General features: G+C 31.6%; 1 long non-coding RNA gene across 1 annotated transcript; it reads right to left on the reverse strand.

Annotated features, from left to right (window-relative positions):
* Positions 1–21,590: 21,590 nt before the first annotated feature.
* On the reverse strand, positions 21,591–23,101 carry LOC105324092 (uncharacterized). Its single transcript, XR_899484.4, has 2 exons — positions 22,095–23,101; positions 21,591–21,912 (listed from the first exon to the last, which is right to left on the reverse strand). It is a non-coding gene; the product is annotated as an uncharacterized lncRNA (long non-coding RNA).
* Positions 23,102–23,590: the final 489 nt, after the last annotated feature.

A 23,590-nucleotide genomic window follows, 5' to 3' on the forward strand; every position in this document is an offset into this window, starting at 1 on the left:
AAAATAGTTTAATGTGTGCCCACGTAACAGTACAGCTCACTTCAAAGCCATGATTGGTTAAGTTAAGTTTATGATACTTGTTTACAAGAATAGGGTATAAGCCAGTCTTTTATCGACTTTCAAAAAAAGGTTTAATTTTAATTTGCATAAGCATTTTTTATATTATGAACGTTTATCTTGTATAACTCTTATCGAATTTTGGATATAAAGAACTATATATGATTAGAGTTAAATTTGGCCACCATAATGCGCCATTTTTTAAGTGTTTCGGTTACAATAAAATGTTTACTAATTTTTTAGAAGAATTGATATAAAATATATTTTTCATCTATTTATTTGATTTCTTTGCACTCACTGGCAGTATATGACGTCAGAAGTGATGCCATTTCTATAATTCAATCAAAATCAGCCAAAAATCGACATTTTTCTTATCTATTTACGGATGGGAAATATAGAGCGCATCCTTGAACAAGTAAAATATTTTTGTCACTTATTAGTCTTTGCTATATACATCTCTGATTAAAATATTTTATTTGTTCAAGAATGCGCTCTATGTTTTTGGAAGGAAAAACTGCTTGAAAACAAGCTGTTTTACGCTTAAAATGCAAAAATGGCGGGAAAAGGTTGTCTTTACAATGTAATATTTCTAAATTGTGGGCACTTGAACCAAAATGAATATTATGTAAACACATCACATACATATCTGTACTAAGAAAACAAAGAATTATGATGTTAATTTTAGGGGGCTATTTTAGGCCCTTATCATATATAGTTCTTTATAATTCCTTGTCGTCTCGGGAAATCCGAACTCTTGCACATTTTTTTCTAAATATTATTTTTGATGTTTGTTTGTTTTTTTTTTAATTTGAAAACAAAATATATTGAGGACATAATTTATGATTATATCGATCATTATAAAAGACCAAACCGTTAACTTTCTCTTTATTGTATTTTGTTGTTTTCATCGATGTCATAGGGGCAGTATGTAGCTTATAGCGAAATAATGATCATGACTGTCAAGATAACTACAGTAGTTGGCCCCACACGAGTTCGCAAAATGGCCGACGTTTACTTAGGTCTCGTCATCACCTGATTTTTTTGGACAACAAAGTAAGAATTACTTAGCAGACATATATGATACTTTGTAATATATCCTTGGAAATGAAATAATTTTAGCATTTCCTTGGTTTAGCGATGTACAGGCTTTGTATTGAATAAAAAGGGAGACTACTCGAAATGTCAACAACAATAATTATTCTTCCTAGGTCACGAAAAAGTGGAGTTTTATTTGTTGACCTTTGTACTTAAGTAATCAATACTTTTGCTATGTATTAATGATATTAATGTCTGAATGCTATGTATGCCCAAAATTGTTTTGATACTGTGTTCCTTTACGGTCTAATTGGACATAGAATTCGTGTCATCATTTTTAACCGACCGGGTTTTCCAACGAAAAAATCCGGTTATTAAAATGGTTAAAATGGCGGACGGGTGTTCGGGGGGGGGGGAGGGGGGTGGAGGGCGGCTGCCAAAATGTACGGATAACTCCCCCTACAGTTTTCAAGATAGGTAGTTGTTCTTTTGCAGATCAATTGTACATATTAGAGGTGTGCATATTTATGATTATTTATGAAAAAAATACCAGCTTTTGAACTTGGTCATTTTTTTTGGCAAAATATTGCAAATAGGGTACCCTCATTATACGGATAACTTCTCCTACAGTTTTCAAGATAGGAAGTTGTTCTTTTGCAGATCAATTGTACATATTAGCGGTATGCATATTTATGATAATTTATGAAAAAAAACCACCAGCTTTGGAACTTAGTCATTTTGGCAAAATATTGAAAATAGAGTACCCTCATTGTACAGATAACTCCTCCTACAGTTTTCAAGATAGAAAGTTGTACATATTTGTACAATGCATATTTATTATTAAGTATTGCATGTGGAAAGTGTTATTTGTGTTCATTTATCAAAATGTAATTAATATCATATGGGGGGAAAGACATTGTCCACATAAGAACATGAGTTAAATTGGAACTGCATGCAAGTTGTTTTAAACTCGTCAACGATTATGTTTAATTCAAGGACGCGGAGTTAAATTGCAACTCAGTTAGAGTATGTTATCAGAACCCAATCTTACAAAACAAAAACGCATTTAGAAACAAAATTACTGGTTCAAAAATAATGGGAATGATAATGATTATAATATTTTGAGCTATATAACCATTTTGCAATTATTATTTAAAAAATATTCTGTACGTTTAATATTTGTTGTACATTTCAAATGCATGTAATTAAGTATTATGGACGGAAACAATCGTTTGTATATATCATTGCATAGTTTGAAAGTGCATGTACATCGTTGACACACTTTTGTAATGTGTCAAAATGTTCGGTCAGAACTAATTGAGTGTAATAGAACTCCAAATCGGTTAATTGCCTTGTTCAGAAATGCAAGAAGTGGCGTCGATGAGTTAAAGAAGTTGTATGGATTATTTCCCTATCATTAAAATCTAAAACCAACTTATAAAAAGTTTGTTAACTAATAAAACAGAAGCAAAACGAGTAGTTTATAGTGAGGTTTATGAGTTTAAGTATTTGTAACGTTATATTTTGTTATTTTTGTAATGTTAGAGCAACTTCCTTTTTATAATTAATTGAACAAAAACAAAGCAACCTATTGCAATTAAGAAAAAAAAACAAATAAGAAAAAGAAACAAGACTTAAGTACAGTGGTAAATATCAGTTTTCTTTTTACAAAACTATGAAATCGAATTTCAACATAAAATGTATCGCACAACTGCATGTTTATTAGAAACGATATTTTTTTTTTGATAAAATAATTTCACACAAAATTATATTTACATGTTTTGATCAGAAAAGGACCGTTAAAGAAAAGCCGTTCAAAACATGTGTTTATTTTGTTTTTAAGTAGGTTAAAGATTTGATGACATAAACCAACAAACTAAAGTATCACTTATTTTTAAAACACTCGGTACTTATAGAAGTTTTCGGAATTTTGTAAATTGCAACAAAATTGTATTCCTAATTTTCGACACCCCAAAATCACTAATTAAAAATTTTAAGTGTTTAATTGGTATTGTTAAATAGAAACCTGTGTATTTAACCTCTACATATTTAAAAGAAAGATGAAAAAATGACAATAACAAACCGTGAACCATCTCAAAAATCCATAAAACAAAATACAAATTCAAAGCAGAGCAACACAGACCTCCAAGTAGATAGAGGTAGGATCAGGTGCCGAGGAGGAGTGAGCATCCTCTGCTGACCGGTCACACTGGCCGTGTGCTCTAAGTCGTAATTGTGGAAAAACAGAAAGGTCCGTAGACAATTAGGTGATTAGTTATGGTCTAACAATTAGTATGCAAAACGTCAGTCAGTATGCAACCCAGTCAAAGATTGCTTTTGCTGACAAGGTCGTTGTATCAACCATAGAACTTATGAAAAAGTGACTTCAAACGAGATAAAATAATAAGATTAATTAACGAATAATTATGAAAACATTATGAAATAAAGAATATAAATAATAAGATCAAAGAAATTAGCAAAGATCAGAATTGCTTTATAAGATGAAGTACTCTCCGTTAACAATTAATTATACTTAAGCCAATCACATTAACATAAAATAGCAACCATATAAGGCCATCTCTGGCTGTGAAAAATGAGATGAGGTGAAAAGTGAGTCTTGTTGTTTCTGTTTGGTGTTTTTCAGAAATCAGAATTATTCCATGAATAAAACAGTGTGTATTTGCAAATATTTACATGAATATTCCTCTTCATAATACAAACGACAGAAATGTATAAATTTCGCCATTTTATAGCATTTGATATTACAATTCTTATAAGAAATAATATTAGATAATATGTGTCCATAGCTTACTCTCTGTTTTAGAAACCAGGTGCATATCTATAATAACGCCAATTTGAAGAAAAACCCAAAACAATTTGATATTGCCGCTATTGTTTCTTGCTTATGGTTCTACAAACATAGTGAGAACTAGACACGATCTCGTTGTGAGCAACGAGGAGGTCTTCCGTGCGATTTTTTTAAGGTAATATGACATTGACTTTGATAGCTGACCCTTTATCTCCTTATCGGGGCAACAAAACACAATTTTGATGGTTGAATATTGTTAGGAACATCATTCTCAGCATTTTTTATTCTATATTGATTTTGAAAATAAATCTTTTTAAAATATTTGTTCTGTTTGAGATATCAGTTTTAAAAGTTTTGGACTTCTGGATCCTTAAAAACCCTAATTACGTAACGCATGATAAAATTATTATAATTTATTCTTAAATAATCGTGAGATGAACATTTTTGCTCCTAAACATATAAGAAAATATTTTTCAGTAAAGTGCTATAAAAGAAAGACTTCAGAGCCTTTATGGCCCCTAAATTTTCTTGATATCAAAAGTAAAGTATTTTGATATTAAGCATATTTTGTTCAACAAGAGTATAAAAATTTGTTACCATTCTTGAACTATTTGGTGAAGACTGTTTAAACAAAATATTACTGGTAAAAGTTTTATGGAATAAATCCTTTAGAGCCCTAATTTGAGGGACCAGCCCCATTTTCTTCACATCATATGAAAGGTCTTTACATATTAAACATATTTTGTTCAACAAGTGTTTAGAAATTCGTTACCGATTTTGAGCTATTTGGTAAAGACTGTTTAAGGGGCTGACCCGTTATCTCCTTATTGGGGCCATATGACAAAATCTCGATGGTTGAATATTGACTAGAGCATCATTCTTCGCATTATTCTATATTGCTTTTCAAAATATTTGTCCTTTTTGAGATATAATTGATCGAGGTTTTGGACTTCTGTTCCCTTCACCCCTAACTACGTAACGCATGATAAAGTTTTTATAATGTATAGTTCAATATGTGTGAGATGAACATTTTTGCTTCTTAAACATATTACAAAATATTTGTCGGTAATGTGCTATTGAAGAAAGACTTTAGAACCCTTTTGGCCGCTAAATTGAAGGACCAGCCCCTTTTCTTGATATCATATTAACGGTCTTTTGATATATTAAACATATTTTGTTCAATAAATGTTTAGAAATTCGTTAACGTTTTTGAGCTCTCTGGAATAGGACGTTTTAGGGGCCGACCCCTTATCTCCTTATTGGGACCAGATAACGAAACTTTCATGATTGAATATTGTTTCAAAAAAAAATTCTAAGCATCTTTTATTCTATATTGCTTTTCAAATTATATTTGTCCTTTTTGAGATATAATTGATCAAAGTCTTGGACTTTTGGTCCCTTAAAACCCCTAATTACGTAATGCATGATAACAATTTTTATAATTTATAGTTTTATAAGTGAAAGATGAACATTTTTGCTGCTTAAACATATTACAAAATATTGCTCAATAAAGTGCTAATGAAGTAAGATTTTAGAGCCCTTTTGGCCCCTAATTTGAGAGACCAGCCCCTTTGTCTTGATATCAAAGGAAAGCTCTTGTAAATATAAATTTTATTTGCTCTATATGTTATGTTAAAATATTTCTAAGAAAGGGGATAAAGAAAGAAAACCATTCAAAATTACGTAATTTTTTCAAACTCGATTTTCGGGTCCAGGCGAGCTTCGATGCCTTTGAAGCCAGACAATCATAAATGCTCTTAGACACAACTACAATCTTTCGTCTACAATCGTCTACAATTCAATATTTTTGTTTGTTTAGGAGGAGATAACAGGACAAACAGACAATCTAAAAATTGCTCAAACTTCAATATCTCCCGAACGGAAATGACGTCATTTAACTTAAAATATATGTATCAGGTTTTTTGCAATATTTACAAGATCTGAAATGTTCAGGAGAATCGGTCGAGTCGTTTTCAAGGAATCGCTTGTACAAAAAAGCTTAAGAAAAATAATAATAAAAGGGACTAGAGCAAAGCTCGTTGCAAAGCAACGAGTGGGTCTTCCGTTAGTGTCGAAAGTAAAGCTTGACGTTCCTGTAAAAAAAAGAATTCTTAAACCATAAGACATAAGTAACTAAGACAACAAGAAAAACAAATCAAATCATTCTTGGTACGAGTTCACAAAATCCGAATGATTCTAAGTACGAATTAACAAACATTATCGATTTCAAGGACGACTTAGCAAATACAATTCCCAATGTGTAAAAGTACTATTTCACAATCATCGATTAATTTTGGGTTTAAGTTAATTCAACTCTAAACATAAAAGTATTTGCTTAACCAAGAATGTGGAATCAAAATTTCCGGAAAAATCAATTTTTTAACACCTATATCTCTGTAATGCATCGTCCGATTTTAAAACGGATTTCCGTTTTAAATTATAAAAAAAACTCATTTTTTTGCTTTATGAATAATATCCAATTATTGCTAAAAAATAAGTCATAATGAAAAGACTTTGGAGCCCTTTTGGCTCCTAATTTGATGGACCAGCCCCTTTTTCTTGATATTGAATGAAAGGTCTCGAAAAAGCAAACTTTTTTTCAACAGGCATTCACGAATTGCTAACCGTTCTAGAGATATCCGAACAACTCTGTTTTAGGGGCCGACCCTTTAACTCTTTACTGGGGCCACCAACAAAATTTTTTTAGATTTCACATCATTAATAACATTATTTTGAGCAGCTTTTCTTCTACAATGCTTTCAAAATATTTCTTCTCTTCTAGATATTAATGATAAAAGTTTTGGACATCTGGCCCCTTGAAACCCCTAGTTACGTATCATATGACTTAGGTATGGTAACGTTTAGATAAACAACAGTACAATGAACATTTTTGCTTCTTTAATTGATAACAAATTATTTTTCAGTAAAGAGTTATTTTAAAAGGACTTTAGAGCCCTCTTGGCCCCTAATTTGAGGGGCCAGCCCTTATTTCTTGATATCAAATAAAAGGTCTTGTAAATATAAACACATTTTGTTCACCAAGTGTTCAGAAATTGTTGACCGTTCTAAAGATATCTGAACAAATGTGTTTTAGGGGCTGACCCTTAAAAACCTTACTGTGGCCACCAACAAAAATTATTTAGGTAGCATATTGTTAAAAACTTTATTCTAAGCATTTTTTGTTCTACAATGCTTATCAAAATATTTTTCCTTTTTTAGATATTAAAGATCAAAATTTTGGACTTCTGGCCCCTAATTACGTAGCATATGACTTATGTATGGTGCTGTGCAAATAAAAAGATGTACAATGAACACTTTTGGTTCTATAATTGATAACAAATTATTTTTCAGTAAAGAGTTATTGCAAAAAAACTTTTGAGCCCTTTTGGCCCCTTATTTGAAGGGCCAGCCCCTTTTTCTTGAAATCAAACGAAAGTCCTAGTTAATCTTTTCAACTTTTGCATTACATGTCTTAACAAAATATTTACATATTAAAAGCTAGGGCCAAAAATGTGCGAGAATTTCCTTTAAAAAATTGGTGCCAATTTTTGAGCTCGGACGAGCTTCGCCGCCTTGTGCATTTTTCAAATTATCAAATAAATAGGATCATCTACAGACATTCATCTACTATCCCTGAAATTTTCACGTTTCTATCGCAATTAGTCTTTGAGAAGTTACGTGGACAAAATGGTCCTTAAAAATTCACTTAATCCTCAAAATCTCGAACCGGAAGTGACGTCATCAGCCAGAAATTTTATAATATTCAGTACTTTTCATGCTCAACACGTCTTGTAAATTTCATGCCAATCGGTCGAGTAGTTCACGTGAAAAAGCGTTCGAAAAAAGAAAAGAAACAAAAGAATAACAAGAGGGTCTTCCGTCGGAAACGGAAGACCCTTAAAAAAGGAACAAAGCGATAACAATATGGTCTTCCGTTGGAAACCCCTGGACAAGACGACATTCTTAAGAGTGTTAAATTGTTTATGTCTCAAAACCGGATGTAACGTCATCATTAAAAAAAAATGCAAAAAGTTTCAGATCATTATTATTCAGATCCAAAAGTTTTATGTAAATCGGCCAAGTTGTTATTGAAAAATCGCGTAAACAATGTTTGTAAGAAATTAAAAGAATACAAAAAACAAACTGAACGAAAACAATAAGATATTTTGTTGGAAACGGGAGACCTTTGTAAGGAACGCCATCAGAATCAGCTCAAAGTATGTATTAGGAAACGGATGACCGTAAAAAGAAACAGTACAAAAATGCGATGTCATTATTGAGTTGTTATTTTTCCCCTTCAACTATAGATGCATTATGGCCTTAAGAGAACTGATCAGATTAAACAATATTAGATTTAAGATTATATAAAATAATGCAATGATACCAAACAAATTTCGAAGTATTTTAGGTAATCAATCATCATATTTATGAGAGATTTAATGCATTCTGAATGTATATGACTAATTAGACAAGGGAAGACAATTATCATTATATTATTTTTATTTTATTGATTTTTTTTGTTTCAAAATGATGATTTAAAAATAGCCAAACTTGATGAATACAGCAGTATTTTTACTCTTAAAAACTTACAGTTAAAAACTTCAATGACATGTATCATAACATTTTAAAATGTCACCACATCAATATGCATTTCATTCTATTAAAAATAAACACGATTTCCGCAAAGTTTATCTTGACATGAATAAAGCTTTTAAGATATGCATTGTTCGTGCGCATGTTAGAACTAAGCCGAACAGTTAATATTTCACGACCTCAGAATTAGTTTCTTATTGTTGCAGAGTATTCATTCATATTCCCTCCAAGTCACATGTTTATCTGTCTATTTTTTCGGAGACTTTGGCACACTCTCGATCGTGGTGATTGTCTTAGGTACCGTATTAATAGTGGTGATGGTGTTCGAAAGGTAAACTCGGGAATATGCATCGCACTTTCAACTCCTCCCCCATGAACAATCGTATTTCTGTCTTCTTTTTACAGGAGAATCTGAATAAGTTCAAGATGAAATGAAAACATTTAAAGCCAAATCTATAACCAAAGCGCAATAGACATTTAAACAATTTACTAAATAAATGTCTAGAAAAAATAAAAGATAGCGAAGTGTTATTTTTTTTTTTTTTTTGGATTAGAATGCATGCAACCCGGTGGATTTGAATTTGCTGACAAGTTTGTTGTATCAACCATAGAGCTTACAAACAGATGACTTCAAACGAGATTGGTGATAGTCCTGTTTTATCAACTTTTTTGTCAGTAGTTTGCCCAACCATAGAAACTGTCCATACGAAGGGCCTGCCCTTGTGTATCGAATTAACTAAGAGACAATAAACCATATGCATGTGATGAAGGTATATTGCTACATTAGAAGAGGGAAAGTTGACTATAGAAAAAAAAATGGAGTCATCGCGTTTATCATAAAGTTGTGTTGTTAGGTTACCATCAATGTCCATTCCGAGTAAAATATCAAAGTATGAAACAGATGTTGCAGACCCTGTGGTATCTTTTATTTCAAGTTCAGTGGTATATATCGAGTCGACGTAAGTATGGAAATAAAAATTGTTAATTGATAATACGTCGTCGATATACCTGAATGTTGAGTTGATTTATTTTATTCACGTACGCGTTTTTGAATAAATTCTGCTTCATAAGAGTACAAAAATAGGTCTGCTAACAACGGGGCACAATTGTTACCCATGGGAATTCCAACAGAGTGTTGGAAGACTTGATTTCCAAAACTACAAAGATGTTGTCTATCAGAAACTCAAGCATCTTTTTGATGTAAATTTCAGAGTACTTGTGTGTGCAATCAGAATGGGTTTAAATAAAATAACTTTATAGATTTCCAATGACAAGGTAAGCTTTTTTACGACTTCCATATTATTGATGAAACAACTGTCAATGATATCAAAAAGCCTAGATTTTAATTTGTCATGGGGAATGGTTGTAATAAGCGTTGAAAAATTGTACGTTTTGATGTTATTGATTTTGGTAACATTTTGTGACTTCAAAGTTTCGGATGATTCTTTAGAATTTATATTATCATCATCTGATTCACACCTCTTCTTTATTGTTGTACAATACCCTTGTAGTTTATCCTTTACCTCTGTAAGAATTTTAGAAAGGAGTAAAGAGAAAGGTTTGGTAGAACATTTACTTGACCCTTCTATATCTCTATTTGTAAGGGATTTTATGAAGCTTTAGAATCCAGTACAAATAACGTAAATCAAATTCATTTTGTTTATAGGGGATATTGAAGATATCCAAAACCGACTAATGATTTTGATGTATTTCCTGCTTTCAAAGGCTGCTATGGGTGTAAGTAGGATTACCATGTGTAAAATTGAAACCAAATTCTTTGAAAATGCAATTAATATAATATGCCTTACAAACAAACACAATGCTGTTACCTGCCTTATCAGCAGGGACCAGTACATACTGATCGTGTAGTCTGTCTAGTTCCTTTGTAACTTCTGCTCTATTGAAAACAGAAGGACAGACGGTCTTCATGTGACCTCTCAGTCGTTTAAATAACAAAATTTCAATAAAAATCTGATGCTTTTAACCCATTCTGTCAAGGTATCAAGGTCTTCTTTTTCAGATTTTGCCCATTGCTTGGTGAAATCTTCAACAGAATTCATGATAAGTATAAAATTACAACGCCATCTGAAGGGTCAAGGCTCCATAAATTTTGGTGCTTTCATAATAAGTGATCTTAGTCCTTCGTTGTTAGCTAATTTAATATCACCAGTAATATCGTGTCCGACAGGACTAAAGTTGTTGGGTGAAGAAGAACATGAACACTTTGGAGGAATACCATTCAAATGTTCGATATTTAGGTAAGGTTTGCGGTTACAGGGAGATAACTCACACATTTCATTGTGACGTAACACCAAATACCCTTTATTTAAGTTATGACGGCAAAATTTATATGACGTCATAATTTATTTCAGTTTTTTTTTATTTTGCGGGGTTTTTCAGTTTCAATGAAAAAGTAAGAGGACACAAGCATTTTATCAATTTCCACGAAAACGAAATCCGCATCATATGGTTTTGAATAGTGTTTTAGAAACATCAGATTACACATATTCTAAGATACGTTTTTCCTGAAATCGGTGGACTTGGAAAGGTTTCAAATAATATGTTTTCGTTTATATAATAGTAGTCAAAAATTAAGACTTTTGTTGCATTTTATTCTATTTTTAGATAGTTCATCAAAAATTAATAAAAGTGAATCATGATATTAATAGTGATATCATTTTCGAACATTTTAAGTATAAATAACCCCCATAACAGTCACATATATTATTTACATTTCATCAAAATGAAAATTGGAAATCATGAACTTTGACCTATTGTAGTTATAAAGCGGGACGGGAAAAATTCATTTGAATTTCATGAGAAAAAAGACTGTAGTCTAGTGAACAAAATGGTATGTAACTTTTGAACAACCTCTAAAAAATGCAAGCCGCAAACCTTACCTTAATGTCTTGTAGAGTTTGTTTGTAATTAAAAAGTTTGAAGGCAGTTGTTGAAGTATAATTGTAAGACATACAAGGGGTTGACTTTATCTTGAGATATGGCTGAATGCAGGACTAAACCTTTTTGTGATTAAGAATAGATATTCATTAGATTTAATTACATTTTCAATATGATTTGGAGCCGAGCACTTTACATGTACTATTTAATAAAAATATCTCTAAGGCCAAATTATAAATTTTAACCTATACATAAAAAGAGGTATTTGTCACAAGGAGATCAACAAAGCTTAAAAATTTTCACTGCCTTCCAGATTTCTTAAAAAAAAAAATATTAGTCTAGGTTTCAAAAATTTGATTATAATTTAAAATAATATAAGTCTCTTATGCTGTGTCTGGACCGGTTCATCAGCCAAATTTCCCTCTACATGTTGAAGAATTAGTATCATTCCAAGGAAGAATACTTTCAAGTAAATTGCTAAAGTTTTCATCTTGAACGCCAATCTAAATGACACGAAATACAGCTTGTATGGCCTTATAGTGCCCAGTCAAATGACTTTCAAGCGGATTATAAAAAAGCGCGCACTGCCTGAAACCAGGTGATACTGGATAAGCTGGGCAAAAATTAAAAACATTCCTTAATATATATTTAAAACATTAAAAACAAATCAATTATTAAAGATTAATGATTAAAGAAATTATTTATATGTGCATAAAATTTAAATTTACAGAAAAACTGTACCATGCGCTTTAATATCCTTAGCAACGACCGACGAACAGCTGAAGGGGATGGCAGACATCTTGGATGTTTATCAACAACATGTGACTGTGAGAGGTATTTTTCAAAGTTAAAAACACAGCTATTGAATGTGGAGTTTTGCTGAAAAAATGTTTGAGGATTGAAAGGAAACACCACGATCGGATGATGAAGCAAAATTGGGAACACGAGATAGCAAGGGATCAACATACGGGCCTTGAACCCGGGCCTTCGATCCAGAAGTGTACGTAGAAACGGCAGGATGGGTTAGTTTGTCGCTCCTAATTGTTTTCTTTTTTCTTATGGATAATGGAACATTCTCTGTTATAACTTTTAACAAAGGTCTCACTCTTATGTCTGCTCATTAGCATTATATGTCTGATTTTATAACCCGCATCATTCATGCCCTGAATAGCTGTTAGTAGCTCGTAAACAGTGGGCCCTACATGTACGGGAGCAATTAGAATGCTTTGAATAGTCAGCCATAAATCGGATAAATTGGTAAGATATACGTGGAACGTTGTATCAAATTTTTACTGTTTCCGGGGAAGAGAGCACAAGTTAATTGCACCGGTTAAACAGGAACTTGGCTTTTGATAAGAAGAGTTTACCTGTTTTTAATAGACATTTTCCTTTGCGCTACGCACAGCATACATATACTTTTCTTTTGGATTTTCTGTATAGTCAATACCACCTTGTCAGTTTGTTTGTTTTGTTTCGTGGGTTAAAGTGACATATTCATCACCATTTTCACGTTTTCAAAACAAGAGTCCCGTTTCAGCTGATGGTTGAATCTAATCCACGTGTGACAAATTGGATGGAAATTATGAACCATGTTTTGAAGCGATGTGTGATTGGAGTTTCGGTATCAAAAAGGTAGGAATTTGTTTTTCTTGTAAATCAGATGGACGGTTTTTTTCCTTATGTTGTTTGGGCTTTGAAAGGCCATCCTGTAGATTTTTGCTTCATTAAACACATCGAAAACGAAGTATATAGAAATCACCTTGTCTGTCCGTTCTTCTGTACATCTGTCTGTTCGATTCGTGTCCGGTCCATATCTTTCTTATGGAGGAACATTGGAATTTCTTACTTCACACTGAGTTTGCTTCTGACCTAAATGTGTGTCATGACGTTGAACCAAGGTCATTATGGCAAGGTCAATGTCAATAACGGAAAAAGTGCAAAATTCGTGTCTATCTATCTTATGGAGAAACATTGGAAGTTCTTGCTTCACACAAAGTTTGCTTATAAGGGTGTGTCATGACCTTGACCCAAGGTCATTTGGGCAAGGCCAATGTCACTGGCAGAGAAGTGCAAAACTTATAGCCTGAGGGTGTGTCATGACCTTCACCTAAGGTCAATTGAGGAAGTTCAATGTCATTGTTTAAAAAAATCGGGCTCAGTATACCAATAATTCAAATGTTTATATTAAATTGCTGCTTGACATGTGGAATTTCGTTTGATTCGAGTCATGTTAGTTAACATAAGGATGCAAATGTCTCATGCATTAACAGTTAACATGAACTAAAATGGAATTTAAAGAATATAAATTGGTTTGTGTACTCATATTAACATTTACAGTTTTATAAAACAGAGCAGTTTTTATTAGAAAGTGGACGGTGAAATAGATTCATCCAATATTTCTTTTAATAGAAAAAATACATGAGTTATGATTTTTTCTTTTCGTGGGGTATCAATTGTGAGCTTGCTCACAGTACCTCTAGTTTTTCATCTTAAATGTTGTTATTATTGCAAAAATCTCTTCTTCTAACTTCATCAAAACAATCACGTCCTAGGTCTTATAGGTATCTGTTAATGGCTGATCTAATGTATTTAGATGAGTTTTTGTCGTATTCGTTATTTTGACCAGGCTTTTGTTTCATTCCTGAATGCTTGGGGATTGCTTCAGCATAAAACCTCACTATAAGAGTTTTTAATTCATTGGCAAAAATGTTTTCAAAATCTATAGGATATCCGAAGCACCCCATACTTCAATCCAGAAAAATAAAGGGAGGAGGGGTTTTGAGGAGATTGTCAATACACCTGCAATACCTGGTTAGCTTAAAGAAAGCGCTTATGATCACTTCGTAAGAGATTTGGGTGCAACTGCAAACCTGGGTTAAGATTTTGGTGTATTGATATAATAACTTTAAATACCCCATTAAATGATAAAAAAAAATTAATATTTTTCTTTAATTTTTATTTTTTCCTACTTTATAATAATTTCACACCCCATTTGATGGGGTTATTTTCGGTAGGCCAAAAGAGTGACTGCCTTTTTCGTGAAAATCAATGAATTCTTCGTTTCTTGCTGTTTTGAGTCTTCTTTTACTTTGACTTGATAAGTTATGAATTTTCGCTGGTGCAAAGTTTGTGTTTTCTTTCAACAGAAAATGCATCCTTCAGTTTTTGATGGCATCCTAAGATGATGTAGATACATTAACCGGGCCTACCTCTATTTCTTCAGGTGAAAAGTCAACAACAAGGAATAAATCCATAGCTTCCAAGTCTACATTTTCATCCTCATGACCATTGTCAGTTGTTTGTTCAAGGTGTTGAATAAAATCGTTATCAACATTAAAATTTGCTGCCGAATTGTGTTTGTAAACAAATCAGATGTTCTGTGGCCTGATCACTTACTCAAAATAAATCCTTAATTTTAAACCTAATTATATCAGATATAGAACAAGTAATTATGCTTAAAATAATACATCATTAATGATGTTGAAGAATTTTTTACTTTTTCAGAATTTTATTTGCTTTGATATCAAAGTTGTAAATATTGAACAAACTTGTATTTGCATATGTATTATTTACATACACACACAAAAAAGTAGTTCCGGCTGGGGTTGTCAAGGGGTTATGGCTACAAAGTTAATAAGGTTATACAAAACAAATTAATTTTTGTCGGTGTGTTTAGCCAATCAAAATGCTTATTACAAATAAAATTGAATTATCAACTTTTTTACAGATGAAGTCTAAATTATCATCTCTATTACCAGGGTGAGAATATAATGACATTTGTTCATTGTGTTTTATGATGTTTTATTATGAACATCATTTTAAATTGGTTTACTGGTGTGAATGTGCATGCCCCTAAAATGTCACTGATATGTCCGTTTTGTTGGTTGGAAATAATTTAATGAGGTCAAAACAACGTAGATGAATCTAAAATAATACAGAGATGAACCTTATAAACACATGGATTAACATGGCATATCTTGATGAGGGATTAATGATATAATAGTAAGTAAGAACAAATCTATGATTATTATTATCAACCCCTTATAATTTTGTACATCTACATTTAAAAATTAAAAACGTTAAATTTCCCTCAACTTAGATACTTTTAATTAGGATAATTTACATAATACAACTGATCAGAATATGTCAGCCTACTAAAAATAAAACACTGAAAAATTGGGTTTTAGGGGACACAAATCAAAATGGAGATGTCTCCTTTTCATAACTATAGATTAAACGAACGATTCAGACAACTTGACTTCCACAATGTTTAGAACCATTCTAACAGTAGCTTGGACTTTGGTTATTGGTGTAGCCCAATCTATTTCATTGCTGACCACTCGGTCATAGCTCATTGAAATCAACAAGATTTGTCTGGCTCTTGCGCTAAGACTACGTAATCGGTGTATATTTCGCTTCAAACGAGCGTCATTTTTCAATTGTTTTGACGCAAGAAAAAGATAGTTACATGCTACCGAAAGTCAAAGCTGTTGTTGAAATGGTTCTACTACCTACAACTTTATCTTCAATAATTATGGTGACGTGAGAGTCCTGGTCTGCTACATGGGTACAAATGCCGGTCATTGAAGAAAACAAAACAAATAGCTTAACGCTCTAACGAAACTTAACCTGCTCTTCAAGAAGAAAATTAATAACAAAGTACAAATAAAGTTAATGAATACAACCGTTACATTTCGTTTACAAAAAACAAATTAGGAAGATTAGTATGCGCGTCAAACTGAGACTTAGCCAATGCATTTTTATACGTTAAAAATGAATTTGGTTTGTTAATCAAACGGTACTTTACAACCAAAATATACAAACGATAAGTTTATTACAGTGAAATTGCTATATTATATTTTTGCAAATAGTATGTAATATGCAAACAATCATTTTCACTCAATTTTGTGCACATAACGTTGCAGCCAATATCTTTAAAAAAATAATGATTCAATTATGATAGGTATATTTGTATACCATCGCATAATAGTTTAGAGTTCAATAATTGTAATATAATATTACGCCTTACGGCAAATTTCGATTGTCTTTTTTTAATTGGTTAAGTCCTACGAAGTCTCTTCCGCCCGTCTTTCTTTAGTCTTTTTTTTTCTAAAAAAAAAACCAATATTTTAACATTTTTAAAAACATAATTTATGTTCCAAAAATTACGTGTGGAATTAAATGCTCATAATATTGAAGGTCCATATGTATGTAACAAACGCATATTTATTAGTCAGTTATGCAAATAAAGTGTTCATCCATAATAATTAAAAATAATGCCATATGGATGGAAACACACCATTTTAGTTTAAAACAATCTTCATGATTGGAAACACGTGCACATTGTTTTCAACACATTTAGGATATGGTCTAATTCAAGTACGTGGAGTAAAACTACAAGTCGGTTAATTGTATGGTTTCCTTTAACTGGGAGTAGAAACAAGAGATGTCATTGAATATAAGTGGTTGAAGTGTTCATTTAATCATCGTTAAAATGTCAGAGCAATTTAGAAAATTTCATAACAGTTGATTACTTTAATGTGCATTTTAAACACAATATTTTTGGAAACATCTCATATACTGAAAAATACTTAATACAAAATAATCTATAGTGTAATATAGGCATGTTATTATATTAACATGTTTGTTTACACTATATCTGCAAATGTTAGATAAGAGAAATGGGTAAAATTTTAATGAACTATTTCTATACCTATGCCAATCATTTTTACACAAAATAAGTAAACATACACCGGCTTTGATGGTGCAAAGTAATATAAAAAAGAAACCTGTGGTATTTGTTGTTTGTTTGTTTGGTTTTTTTTGGGGGGGGGGGGGGTTTTGGGGGGGGGGGGGGGGGGGTGTTTTGCTTCTTTTGGGTTTTTTTAACGCGAGAAACATTTCATTTATAAATGTGGTGTGTGCGAAAAACAAATATATATGAGCATTTTTCTTTGAAATGTCGACGGCATAAATGTATTAATTAGTGGTTTTTCCAGCAAAAGATGTTATAAATATTTCTAAAAAAAAAATAATAATAATAATTAATGATATGTATCAAATTTCGTGTCCTTTTTCCAAACAAATATATCAATAAAGTCGCCGTTTTGAATAACAAGTCAATAGCAAATACTGTTGTCATTGCTTTGTCTGATTCCTACTTAAAGTTGGTACAAACATACGAAAAGTAATTGGATAAGATAATGAGAATTAAAATTGTAAGTGTACCTTTTATGATATTAATGAGACTTTTGCTTCCAATTTGCTTTAACATGTATTTTTCGTTCATGTTAATGCATCATGATTGTAATATCATATGTAAACCTTATCAAATGTCTTTCTATCGATAAATAATTCTTGTTAAGGTTATCATATCACACCATTACCGTTTTCAACATAGGCAATTGTTATTGATGTACATGTAATAGTGTAAATGGTGTAATAGAAAAGAGAATGAAAAATTAAAATTCGATGCGTGGGGAGGACAACTCTATTATGTAACAAATGGTACTCTTCGCCTCGTTATTGATTAGAACTAATATTTAAAACCGGAAAAGTTCAATCTAGACATTTACATCCCCGACAGATTGATTTGAATTGGAAATGATTATGAAGATTTATTATCGTTTTGATAATTCCGATAACTTGCATTTTTTAGAGACAGGATAAGGAAAATAACGACCTAGCAGATTGAGCGAACCTTTGGTGTTGGATTTAAATTGTCTTATGTAATTAGTAACATCATTTTTACCTTATATATAAAGAATACTAAATTCTACCGTCTGGATTTTAATGAGGGTCATCTAAAATATTAAAATGCACCATATTTTGCTATATATTTGAAGTATTTTAAAAATTGTTCGGTATAATGGATTCATTAAAAGATTAAGAAAAATATCCCCGAGGATAGCAGCACTCTGTGTTTAGATTTTTAACGGTAAACGATTCTTACTTTTTCTTTTATTTTATTTTTTCGCACTCCTGCAAAGCTCCATTTTATTATAACGTTATAAAAGCACAATGGCAACACTCACCTACCGTATAATGGAAAATCATTTAAAGAATTAAATTTTCCTTTAAAAATCTGAATATTTTTATCTGTATTATGTTTATTGTGTTCAATTTTATAAATGATATTGAAAAAAAACATCATACAAACTATATATATACACTGTACTTTACTAGAATGCACAAACATGTAAGCAATGAAAACTAAAGTCGGCCTCCGTAATTCTTCTATCAGTAAAGAAATATTCGTTATAATATGATTATGGAAAGCTAAAGAGTTCAATATTCTGTCCAAATATTTATGTATTTATGTTTGCTAAATGTGTTATTTGCTAATTGTAAATAGAAATATTTCAATTGTTAATTCAATCCAAAAAGTTATATAGGCATAAAAATATACAAAGCGTGACTTACACCCACATCAGTGAATGCAATACCAAATGCATGCATGAAAAAATGACAATAACAGACTGTCAACCATCTCGAAAATCCACAAAACGAAATACAAATTCAAAGCAGAGCAACACGGACCTCTAAAAACATAGAGGTAGGATCAGGTGCCTTGGAGGAGTGAGCATCCTCTGCTGACCGGTCACACCCGCCGTGTGCTCTTTGTCGTAATCGAGGAAAAAACGGAAAAGTCCGTAGACAATGAGGTGATAAGTTATGGTCTAACAATTAGTTTGAAGAATGTAAGTCAGCATGGGACCCAGTGGAAGATTGAATTTGCTGATAAGCTCGTTGTATCGACCATAGAACTTACGAAAAGATGACTTCAAAATAAACTGTTGATATTCATGTTTTATCCATTTGTTTGTCAGAAGATTGCTTCACCTTAGAAACTGGTCATACGAAGAGTATGCCCTTGTGTATCGAATTAACTGAGAGACAAAAACACCATATGCAGGTGATGAAGGTATATTGCTACATAAGTAATATAAGTTGACTATAGAAAAATTGAATTCATCGCGTTTATCATAAAGTTTTGTTGTTAGGTTACAATCAATGTCCATTTCCAGTAAAATATCTAAATATGAAACAAATGACTCAGACTCAGTGGCATCTTTTATTTCAAGTTCACTGGTATATATCGAGTCGACGTAAGTATGGAAACAAAAATTGCTAATTGATAATACGTCGTCAATATACCTGAATGATGAGTTGAAGGCCATAGCGAGTGATTTATTTTTTTCACGTACAAGTTTTTGAATATATTCTGCTTCTTAAGTATACAAAAATAGGTCTGCTACCAATTAAGGACAATATATAAGCCAAATTCAAAAATAGTTTATCTGATAGGGTAACCTCCGCCTCTAACCAATATTTTAGCAAATCACTTTTACAAAGGATAGTAAACAAAAACGTTTTCTTCAATGCTGCAAAATAAAAAAAAGAACGAAGATCGTTTTTTAAAGCTTGTTCAAGTTATTGTATGAAACTCAAGACTTGGTTTACATAAAAATACCACGTACTGCTTTTACATTACAACTTGTTACTTTTTCAATTTGTTTGGAGTTTATGTAAGTGTTTACTTGAGCAAATATAACAAATTGTGCTTCCCTCCTTTTATCATACAAGTTTTAAGGATAACGTTTACTCAGGGTTTGAGATATCCAAAAATATTTTACAAAGTTCAATACCTGAGGTCCAAAGTTGTTTTAAAATCACAAAATAAGAATGTTATTAACAAATATCGATATTGATATCCATCTTTTGTTTGTTTAAGGAAGATATGCTACGACAAAAGTAGATTACTATTGACACAGATGAAATTCGGACTATTTTTTTTTATTTTACTCTTAAAAACTTTCTGTTGCAATGTAATTGCAAAAGTTAAGTTTTTATGAGTTTTTTCACATCATTTTACACATTTTATGGCTGTTTAAACTCCTGTATAATTTTATATATTTGGCTGGCGCGTGATTTGAAAAATCGTTCAAATATATTAAATCAATTCAAGACAAAATATCTCGAAATTTTGATAATTGACCTTATATAATGTTAATGTCAAAAGAATACAGACAATAAAGACAGTTTAAGGCAATCAATGGTTTGGAGCTCCTATTAGTCAGTTTTTTGTAAAACTCGATCAAAAATGGGTACAATTATGAAAATTGATAGAGGAAATTCGGACTATAATGAAATTAAAATATGAGCCTAAAACGATTTTTTCAAACATAAAAGTAGTAAAGCTTTTCGTATTTTATCATTTACCGACCTACAAATTGTTTTATTATCTCTAATATTTACAAAAAAGGTAAACCTTGGAAAGGATGGATGGTTTTGACAAATTTTCAAAAGACATTCAGAGGTCACTAGCATAAAAAGTAGGTCATTGACTTAGTTATTTGAAATTGAAAAAAAGTACAACAAAAGTTGGGCTACAATGTACAATAAGAAGTTTTTCGTTCCTATTAGTGGATTTTTTCCGCCCCTGAGTAAACGTAATCCTTAAGAACATTTATTTTACAATAAGCAATATAAAGCAAATACAGGACACGTTAGAGATTGTTGGGAAGTATTTCAGCAGAAATACGATATGCATCCTATAGGGTTAAACACAGCTTTGCGATAAAAATTTCAAAATGAAACATTTATAGTAAAACGTGTACTGGTATTGATGGTGCCTAAATCTAAACGCATGATTTCCAACAGCATGAAAAACTTGCTAACCGCTGCCCAGTACTTTCAGAAGTTTGATTGTTCAATTTAAGCATTCATTGTTATTACGCAATCAAAATATGCAGTGCCATAAACAAAGCATAAACTTTTATCAACATTTGGTAATATTTTATCAATGTTAGCGATGACATATTCTAACGCTATTATTAGGCTCTCCATCGAATGCACCAGACATCAGATTCTATGGCTGTCAAATATGAACCGATGTGTACCCAAAGGACGATGAAGTTTCGATGCCATGATTATTTCCTTGTTTTAAATTCTAGTAAGAAATTAAATTATTTTATAAATATTTCTCATCGTTGTTTGAAATATAGTCGATCCAATAATACACCAGGCTGTGTAGTCGAATACATTTGACCCCGCTAACGAACATCACTTTGACTCTAAAGCCTTATATGTTTTAGGGTAAACGATTGTCGATATCCAAAAAATGTAATTCAATACTAAATCAGCAGTAAGTCACCCTAAAAAATTGTACTATTCATAAAACATGTAGAAGCGGATGCGCTTTAAAATTATCTTTATCGATAAAAAGACAACTCAATATTTGTCAAATGACATTTCAAAAACTCAAAACAGTAAAATCTGCTCTATAGAATCAACAGTTCAATTAAAAGTTGTGGTACAATTCAGGTTTTCTTTTTGAATCCAACACCAAAGGTACGTTCAATCTGCTAGGTCGTTATCGTCTTGTCTCCTGTCTCTAATCCTGTCTCTAATCCTGTCTCTAAAACATGCAAGATTCGACCTACAGCAAGGATCGTTCCAATAATTCCATTTATGACACAGAGCAAAGTCTGTTAAGGCACGTTTATTTATGAATCTACCTTTAAAAAATCAAAAAAGAAATATTTTTTTTTTAGTATTTAAGTACATCCATGCATAAACCACAAGCTAAACAAAATAATCCATTTGATAACGATACAAAAATACGTTATTCATGCATTTTTATTATATTTTTTGAGAGTCTCTCTCACAAATTGTGAAACTCTAAGTCTGTCAAACTTACTTCTGGATTGAGATAAGATATCTCTTAACGTTCCATCCACTTGGTGAAAAGTCACCAAAATTGCAACTATGAACAAGGGAAAAAGTAGTTTCCAAGCCATCATAACGTAACGTTAGAAAAAAGAAATAACAAATACTACTGATTTTCTTACAGCTCCTTATAACCTGACCGTTGTGTCAGAGATAATTATAAGCCAATAAAAATTACTCGATAACAGGACACCCCCTGTGTACTTCAACACGATCTTTGGAATTTCTCAAGAGCTTACTGTAGCACTAAAATTTTGCTCTTCTTAAGATATTCATAGTCGTTAAATTGTCACAGAATGACGCAAAGTTGGTGGATTGCAAATACAACACCAGATATCAGTAGTCAAAGATACAACAAATTTTTTTTTTCAAATTTTTCAGCCTTAACGTTAACCAATCCTGCCACAAAACACTCCTCTGTAAATGTAAATGTTTATGTTTGGCATGATTTGACATAATTTCGATCATGAATAAAATATGAACCTTAAGACTGTATGAACTTGTGAATTGAAAATATGTCAATAAAAAAAACAGGTATCGGAAAATTAGATATATGGAAGAAAATCAAAATAATCCCAAAACTTTGCACATAAACAATACCAAAATCTAACATACTATCCAGAGAAAAATACACCAGTCAATTGCTTACAGTCGAACATTTTCACTTCATGTTTTTTTTTTAGGATGTTATTCCTTTTCAACGATAATAAACTCCAAACAAAGGAAACCAAAACAATGCACAATCTTCGCAAAATAACAATATACCTGACGCTTTATGACGGATAGTCTGTGTAATAATCTGTCTCGATTCTCTGCTTAACCAGTTTTCATAATATTTCGATAATTATAAACACAATTGAGCCCAAATTCATTCATCCATTTACATTAAAAAAAATCCATATTTTGTTGTTTTGAAACGCCCCATTTTTTCCATTGTAAGTTTCAACGCTTGACCAATTACGTGGATTTTGTATTGCATATGGCATGAAAAGTACCCGCCGGATAATACTAGTAACGTAAACAAATTGTGTCCGAAGTACTTTCCAGTGCAGAGAAGATGAAACATTAATATCTGTAATAAGTTTTTCTTTCATCTTTATTTTTTTTATTTTTCTTAGTAAAAATAAATGAATTGTCAGGAATGAAATAATGGAAATTTTCATTCTATCTATTTTACTTGGAATTCTTTTACTTTTATGTGTATTCTCGATAAAATTCGTGTGTTATTTGTGTGTTATTTTTACACCTTGATTTTATCCCCCTTCTACACTTACAAACAGTTTCGTCCTGACAAGTACTAGTATGTTATAGATAATCTTTCAGTAAATAACACAATAATTTTATTATTTAAGATTCGAACCTTCTTAAATTCGCCTATTGACAACAAAGGCAAAAGGAGTGAAAAAAGGGACTAATATTTTCCTAATTACAGTATAAAATATCACATATTCCTCAAGTTTTTGTCGT

The sequence above is a fragment of the Magallana gigas genome, chromosome 1, assembly GCF_963853765.1.
Source record: "Magallana gigas chromosome 1, xbMagGiga1.1, whole genome shotgun sequence".
Classification (NCBI taxonomy): Eukaryota; Metazoa; Mollusca; class Bivalvia; order Ostreida; family Ostreidae; genus Magallana; species Magallana gigas.